Genomic DNA, 8,861 nt, shown 5'->3' on the forward strand with positions numbered 1-8,861 from the left:
AATTGTGGCTCCAGATTATTCTAGGAAACAAATAAGTTGTTTTGCTCTGGATTGCAGGAATTTTTATTTTGGGTGGTGTTCCTTGGAGCTGGCAGACAGATGGAGTAGGTGATTTGCTCCAAGGGCATTGTTAAGCAGAGGGAACTATCATTTTTGCCCCATGTTATGAGAAGGTGCCAGAGCCCATTCCTGCCCAGATCTTGCCCTCAAGGACTGAGGCAGAAGCCTCTTTGGGAAGCTTCCTGGTTCTCAGTAATTTCCCATTCTCCAGGAATGGCCTCAAACACAAATACAAGTCCCTTGCTGGGTGTTACCCTGTCACTAGCAGAACAAAGGTGTTTCCTGGGATTCCCTTCCTGGAATTCAGGGTAAGAATTTATTTATCTCTGCAGCAGATGTGTAGAACACAGAATCTACTAACGGCCAAAATTTCAGTCATCTGTAAGAGAAGAGGAAGAGCTGAGGGCATTTGAAAATTCTTAACCTCTGGTTCTTCCACTTCCTGACTCCCAACTGAAGCTCTGATCCCCTTACAGGTTGGCTGAGAGTCCCTTGAGCTGACCAACTCCATTTTTTCCAAGCTAATTCACGCTGCATTTCTGTCACTTGCAATCAAAAGTCCAGCTTGATCATGGCGGACAAGATTCAGAGGGTCCAGGGGCTGAGGATGTGGCTCAAGCGGTAGCGCGCTCGCCTGGCATGCGTGCAGCCCGGGTTCGATCCTCAGCACCACATACAAGCAAAGATGTTGTGTCCGCCAAAAAATAAAATATTAAAATTCTCTCTCTCTCTCTTTTTTCTCTTAAAAAAAAAAAAAAGATCAGCTTCAGAACTTCCCTGAATGCTTACAAAATATCCATTCGTGTGAGGTGCCTGCTCAGATGAGTTGTGTGAACAACTCTGTGCTACTTCACTATCGCAACTGTGTCAGAGATGAGTTGATCTTACTGGGGGCTCTATCTTTGGTTAAGATACATTGCAAGAAGAATGTATTTCGTATAAAATGAAAAATTAGGAACACGGAGATAAGACTTTACCAACTTCCTGGACACTATGATCAGGGCACACTGCTTCCTATAAGAAGGGCTTTGTTCCTGTTTAAGATCCTTCCTCTCTGGGATGGCCTCTTTTGTTGGTCACAATTCCTTCAGCTCCTGAGCTGGATTCCTTTTAGTAGTTTCTCAGACATGAAGCCTCTTCTTTACATCAACATTTCTTTCAAATGCAGTGTTCTTCACAGTCTGAAAGAGCCATTGCAAAATTGGCTGTTGTGGCTTTCTGTGGTCACTTGCATGAAACCAATGACAAGCAGTCCTCTAGAGACAACCTGGTAGATTCATGAACTCTATGTCTAAACTGATTCACTATGTAGGATGGCTGTCCACTACTGCAATGTCATTGGAGAGTAGCAGTACTTTCTTGTTGCACTTCATTTGGGATTTCTATGAGAAGGTATGTGAACACATATGTAAATTATGACCGCCCTTTAGTGGTATTATTTCCTCCTGGGATCTTCGACTCTGCACTCCTCAGGCTGGATACCAGTATACTGAACCAGCTCTGATATATTATGCACAGGTATCGTGAAAGTTTGACTGCTACAAATAAAACTGAGTTGGTTCAAATGGCAAAATTAGACTCCTTTTTTAGCAGCAAGATCTATCTATGAACAATTTTATCATTACTTGACTACCATGGTTGGCTGCCTGTGCACATACAAACCCTTTGAGAAAGGAACATATATTGACCTCCAAATCCTAGAAAAACCTCTAGTAGTACACTACTACAATAGTTTAAATTTAGTCTACTGCCCTTCTCTATTAAGCTTTGCTGCTTCCTTTTCTGGTGCAGGAAAGTACAGAAGAAAGGACAATAAACATGAGCTGTCTTCGAAAAGAAATGGAACTGGTATTGGGAGCACTTATTCTCAGAGGGGTTACTCGGCTTGAAAGTCTTTATAGGAAGTAAGGTTTATCATTCTTCTGTCCCATGATCACAGCTGTCCCATAATCAGAGAACACAACCACATGATAAAAGTTAAATGAATGTTGACATACAAACTGAACATGCCAGATTAAAATCCTTCCTGAATTCTAGAGAGGCCCAGTGGCTCAACTTGTGTTTCCCTATTCATTTCACTAACAGACTGCCATCTTCAAGGAATACTCAGAATGGCCTTCTGTCCATGGCTCAGGAGGGCCTTGGTGTGGCTAACTATATTTCATGATTTAGATTTTCAGCTCACTAATAAAAACTGACATCCTCACCATGCTCTGCCTTCCACCAAATTATACATGAAGAGAGACATCTGCTTTGTGGTGGGATTTTCCACATTTTTGTAAACTAGGAGCTGCATAGTAGTAGATAATCCACAAACATAATCATGCAGAATACTTTTCTGCCTCTGTGAAACCAATGTAGATATTACCACGTTTTCTTAAACAGGAGCAACAGTACCAAATTAATAGGATACAACACATACGACTCTAAGAGTCCTGAGTAGCTGATGGCCTCCTGGTAGGAATTTGTTGAGGAAAGAAGATGCGTCTGTTTATACAGATAGGCTTTCATGAAACTATTGTATGGGAGTGTATATGAATATGTATATATTTGCTTTTTAAATGTTCAGGCCTAAATACACTAACTGCAACTTTCCATTCAAAAGTAATACTGAGGCTTTTTATGAATTTCATATGAAGTAAACTGTCTTGTTGAAAATATAAATTTTGAGGGGCTGGGGTTGCACCTCAGTGGCAGAGAGCTTGCCTAGCATATGGGAGGTACTAGGTTCGATTCTCAGCACAGTAAATGAATAAAAATAAGTAAACAAATAAAGCCCACCATCAACTGAAATAGTATTTTAAAAAATAAATTTTTTCTTTACTACTACTGAATAACTCTCCTAGTCTTAAAAAAAATTCGTATCATTTGAGGAATGAACATGAATTTATTCATCATTGTTTTTATGGGTACATCCTTAACTTTCTTTAATTTCCTATTCATTCAAACAAAAACTATGTTATTGGATAACAGAAATCCCATTCATCCATTCATAAACTGAATTAATATGTATTGCACTCCTTACCATGTGCCAGGTATACTTCTGTGTGCTGGTTATACAGCTGTATCCCATATAATGTACCTGCTTTTATGGAGTTTACATCCCAGTGAAGAAGACTGACCAAAACATTATAAACAATATATAACATCAGGTGCTAAGAAGAAAAAGCAGGGATTGGGGCAGAATGTGGAGGTGGTTGCTACTATAAATAAGGTGGCTAGGGAAGGTCTGTCTAAAGAGGCAACATAGGAAGAGAATCTCATAAGCATATAAGCCATGCCACTAGGAAAGAACATTCTGCAGAGAGGATAAAGCAGTGAAAAGGCCCTGAATGTTAACTTATGTGGCATGTTAAGGAATTGCAGATGCTGGTGAGGATGTAGCATACTGATTAAGAAAAAAGACTCATAAGAACTAGGGGAGAAAGTTAGAGACTATTTTATAAAAGGTCCATTTAGCCTGGTACGGATATGTAAATGAGGCCACTAGTGAGATTGAGAAGTAGAGTGGTACAATTTGGCTTACCTGTATGAAATATGAAGCTATAATGAGAAGGCAGGAATGAAGAGAATTGAGGGAAAAGCAGAGAAACCAATTAAGTTATTACTATATTCCAGGCAAGAGTCTTAGGCTAGTCTCACAGATGATGGACAAGTGGTTACATTTTGGATTCAGTCTGTTTTGAAGATTGAGAAATTAGGATTTTTTGATGACTTGTATATTAGGAGGAAGAAAAGAGAAGAGTAACAGATGAATCCTACATTTTTTTTTTTCCTGAACAACTAGGTAAATTCTGAGATAGAGATGAGGCAAACTGGAGGAAGGTTTGGAGAAGCATTGACTCGAGTTCTATTTTGCCCATGTGGGGTTCAAGAGGTTGAATAGAAAATTAAACTTCACAGTATAATTTAGGGCTTGAAAATTAATCTGGGAGTCATTAGGGAATAACCATGGCATTAGATAAAAATCACTTAATGCAGATGAAAAAGAGAAAATGGCAAAGGTCTGACCCCTGGGGAATTCCAACATTAAGAAGTAAAGAATACGAATAAAAAACAAAAACTTACCACTGAACTAGATGAAACAATCAGGAGATTGGTATGCTGTAGCGAGGTAACCAAAAGGTTTCACACAGGCGGAAATATTTCTATATGTTCTCATGTGTATGTAGAAGCTCAAAAAGTTGATCTCCTGAGAGAGAGACAAACACTGATTAGCAGAGGCTGGAAAGAGTTGGGGAGTGCAGTTTGGAGAGAGGATGGTTTATAGGTGTAAGAGTGCTCTTGGGGGAAAAAAAGTAATGTTTTATAGGGTAGGGAAACTGAGTTTGACAACAATGAACTGCATATTTCAAAATGATTCCTTATAAGGTTTTTGAATGTTCTCTAACACAGATATATACTTAAGATGTAATATACAGGCCACTTACCCTGATTGTTATACATAGTGTGTATACATATATATTGAAATATCACCCTGTATACCATAAATATCTTCAATTATGTATCAATTAAAATATTTCAAATCAAATAAAAAATTCAATTCCTCAAAATAAAGATGAAAAAAAAAACCCAAACCAGAACTATGTACTCATCATGTTGTATAAGGAATCTTTTTTTTAATTAATTAATTTTATTTTTTGAACGTTTTTTAAATTTATATATGACAGCAGAATGCATTACAATTCTTATTACACACAGAGAACAATTTTTCCTATCTCTGGTTGAATACAAACTATATTCACACCAATTCATGTCTTCATACAAGTACTTTAGGATAATGATGTCCATCCATCACACTCACATTTCTAATCCCATGCCCCCTCCATTCCCCTCCCAACCCTCTGCCCTATCTAGAGTTCCTCTATTTCTCCCATGCTTCCCATCCCTACACCACTATGATTCAGCCTTCTTATAACAGAGAAAACATTTGTCATTTGGTTTTTGGGGATTGGCTTACTTCACTTAGGATGGTATTCTCCAACTCCATCCATTTACCTGCAAATGCCATGATTGTATTCTCTTTTATTGCAGAGTTATATTCCATTGTGTATATTACTCTGTTTTAAGAAACCACCATTTCTTTATGCATTCATCTATGGAAGGGCATCTAGTTTGGTTCCACGTTTTAGCTATTGTGAATTATGCTGCTATAAATAAACATTGATCTGGCTGAGTCCCTGGAGTATGCTGTTTTTAAGTCCTTTGGGTATAGACCAAAGAGAAATAAGAGAGCCTGAATAGGCAAAGCAATCCTTAGCAAGAAGAGTGAAGCAGGTAGCATCACTTTACTAGACCTTAAACTATACTACAGAGCAATAGTAACAAACATGGCAAGGTATTGGCACCAAAACAGACTTGTAGACCAAAGGTACAGAATAGAGGACACAGAGACAAACCCATATGAGACAAAGGCGCCAAAAACATATACTGGAGAAAAGATAGCCTCTTCAACAAACGGTGTTAGGAAAACTGGAAATCCATATGCAACAAAATGAAATTAAGTCCCTATCTCTCTCACCATGCACAAAACTCCACTCAAAGTGGATCAAGGACCTAGAAATGAAACCAAAGTCCCTGTGCCTAATAGAAAGTAAGACCAAATCTATATCATGTAGGAATAGGCCCTGACCTCCTTTACCAGACTCCTATAGCGCAAGAAATGAAAATCAAGATTCAATAAATGAGATGGATGCAAACTGAAAAGCTTTTCTCAGAAAAAGAAACAACCAATGACGTGAAGAGAAAACCTTCAGAATGGAAACAAATTTTTATCACACGTAAATCAGAGCACGGATCTCTAGGATATCTAAAGAACTCAAAAAACTTAACACCACAAAAACAAATCCAAGACTCCTAAAGCACAAGAAATAAAATCGAGAATCAATAAATGGGATGGATTCAAACTGAAAAGTTTGTTTTCAGCAAAAGAAACAATCAGTGAGGTGAAGAGAGAGCCTACAGAATGGGAGCAAATTTTTACCACACGCAAAACAGAGCACTAATCTCTAGGATATCTAAGAACTCAAAAGCTTAACACCAAAAAAACAAATCCAAGACTCCTAAAGTGTCTTCAGATTGGGAGAAAATCTTTACCACATGCACCTCAGATAAAGAATTAATCTCTAGGAAATATAAAGAACTCAAAAAACTAGACACCAAATAAATAAATACATAAACCAAATAACCCAATCAATAAGTGGGCTAAGGAAATGAACAGAAGATAATGCTAAGTGAAGTTAGCCAATCCCAAAAAACCAAATGGCCAATGTTTTCTCTGATATCAGGAGGCTGACTCACAGTGGGGTGGGGGGGAGGAGCATGGGAGAAATAGAGGAATTCATCATTATCCAAAGTAGATGTATGAAGACACTATTGGTGTCAACATACTTTATATACAACCAGAGATATGAAAACTTGTGCTGTGTGTGTGTAATAAGAATTGTAATGCATTCTGCTGTCATTTATTTCATCTCACTCCCATCAGAATGGCAATCGTCAAGAATACAGGCAACAATAAATGTTGGAGAAAATGTGGTGAAAAAAGGTAAACTCATATACTGCTGGTGGAACTGCAAATTGGTACAACCACTCTGGAAAACAGTATAGAGATTCCTCAGAAAATTGGGAATGGAAGCACCGTTTCACTCAGCTATCCCCCTCTTTGTTTATACCCAAAGGACTTAAAATCAGTGTACTCTTGTGACGCAGCCACATCAATGTTTATAGCAGCTCCATTCCCAATAGCTACACTATGGAACCAACCGAGGTATCCCTCAATAGATGAATGCATAAAGAAATGGTGGTTTCTTAAAACAGAGTAATATACACAATGGAATATAACTCTGCAATAAAAGAGAATACAATCATGGCATTTGCAGGTAAATGGATGGAGTTGGAGAATACCATCCTAAGTGAAGTAAGCCAATCCCCAAAAACCAAAGGCCAAAGGTTTTCTCCGATATGTGGATGCTGATCCATAATGGGGCTGGGAGGTAGCATGAGAGGAATGGAGGAAGTTTAGATAGGGCAAAGGGAGGGAGGGAGAGGTAAGGGGCAGGGGTTAGGAAAGATGGTGGAATGAGATGGACATTATTACCCTAAGTACATGTATGAAGACATGAATTGTGTGATTCTACTTTGTGTACAACCAGAGACATGAAAAATTGTGCTCTATATGTGTACTATGACTTGAAATGCATTCTGTTGTCATGTTAACAAATTAGAATAAATAAATTTAAAAAAAACTGCAGAAAACAGTGGAAGATGTTTCTTAATGTTATTGTGAAAATAAGTAATTTGGCTGAATTCCGTAGGACATGCATTCAAAGGAAAGACATTGTTGAAGAACCTACTCCATGTTTCCAGTCTGGTTACAGCTAGCCATGCTTTTAAATACACTGGTGTATGAAGTGCCAGCACACAGGGTCACAGGCATAAGCAGACAAGACACCAAGCAGCTATGGCACTGCGTAGGAAGTTGCAAAAGCTGTGTATCCTGGACAACATGTGGGAATTCTTCAAATTCAACCCAAATAGCTATAATTTCATAAATAATAACACTATATAGAATAATCCTTCCATGGCATGGCTCTGAGAGATAAGAAGTAGGAGATAAAAAGGCCTATTTTTTTTCTACTCCAGGAATGTGATCTAATATAGTGGCTAGGCACATAAGCAATGAAGTTCAGGTTGCCTGAATACGAACACTCTCCTCCCAAACACCCAGTTCTGGCTCTGTGGCACTGTGAACCATATGGATGCATGAGTTGTGACTCATAAGTCCCAGAAACAGCCACAAATAAGGGTTCCATTATTTGCACATGTGTAAAACCACAGTAAAATGGGTGGAGATGGCAGAGTCAATGTCCCCAAGTAACTTACAGAGGCCAATTGTAGCATGATTCTAAGTAGCTACATCCCCAAAGAACCACTCCCAGCTAAAAAGCTCTTCACCACAGAATGTCACAGCTTGATGACACCCTAACTCTGAAGAGTCCATGCTACTCCTCTGCTGGCCACAACAACCCAACTCTCTGATGGCCATATGGCCTATGCGGCCACCAAAGAGTAAAAGAGCACTCCTTGTCTTCAGGTTCCTACCTGGAAGGGAGGATACCAGGACTTTTAACCCATACTGCAAAAAGAAACCTATGTTTATGATGTGTATATTATTAGGAAAGTTTGTTTTTTAACAACTTCATAGTGAACAATTTGTATTGAATAAATTTTCATCTTCTGTTAAAATATACATCTGTAGCTATGTATACTAAAATTCTATATTAATTTGAAAAAGGAAAAGAAAGCAAAACCAGTATTCTATGGTGAATTTAGATTTCTGAAAGAATACAAAATTAACTTTTCTTACCTTTTGCAAAAGAACTTTGAAAGCAATGAATCCAGTCTCAGGCATCCTCTGTCCAACTGGGAGGTGGTCTTTCCACCTAGTGGATATGTTTTTGTTAGTCAAACTATATGTTAGCCTTTTCTCCCTACACAGAATAAAGGCTTCTGGAATACCACAGTCATAGCCCACAGAGCATGTCCCTATTCTCTGCTTCTCATTCTGCCACTTAACTTATTCATCCCTGCCTGATAGTAACCCATAAATTCCTTCTTCCCATCTGCCCATCTGGAAAACAGATCCAAGGCAACAGAACAAAGGTCTCCAGAAATAAGCAATATCTAAAATCAGATGGTCAGAACTTCTGTATCCCTGACAAAAGCTAACACCAGCACCAAATACCGAAATGATATTAAAACAAACACAGAACAATAGTTTAAATTCAATTCTTTCACTA

The 8,861-nt window shown here is 38.4% G+C and overlaps 1 pseudogene; it reads left to right on the top strand.

The window, feature by feature from the left end:
• Positions 1 to 819: 819 nt before the first annotated feature.
• LOC107154177 lies at positions 820 to 2,041 on the top strand (annotated as a pseudogene).
• Positions 2,042 to 8,861: the final 6,820 nt, after the last annotated feature.

The sequence above is a fragment of the Marmota marmota genome, unplaced genomic scaffold (assembly GCF_001458135.2).
Source record: "Marmota marmota marmota unplaced genomic scaffold, marMar, whole genome shotgun sequence".
NCBI classification, from domain to species: domain Eukaryota; kingdom Metazoa; phylum Chordata; class Mammalia; order Rodentia; family Sciuridae; genus Marmota; species Marmota marmota.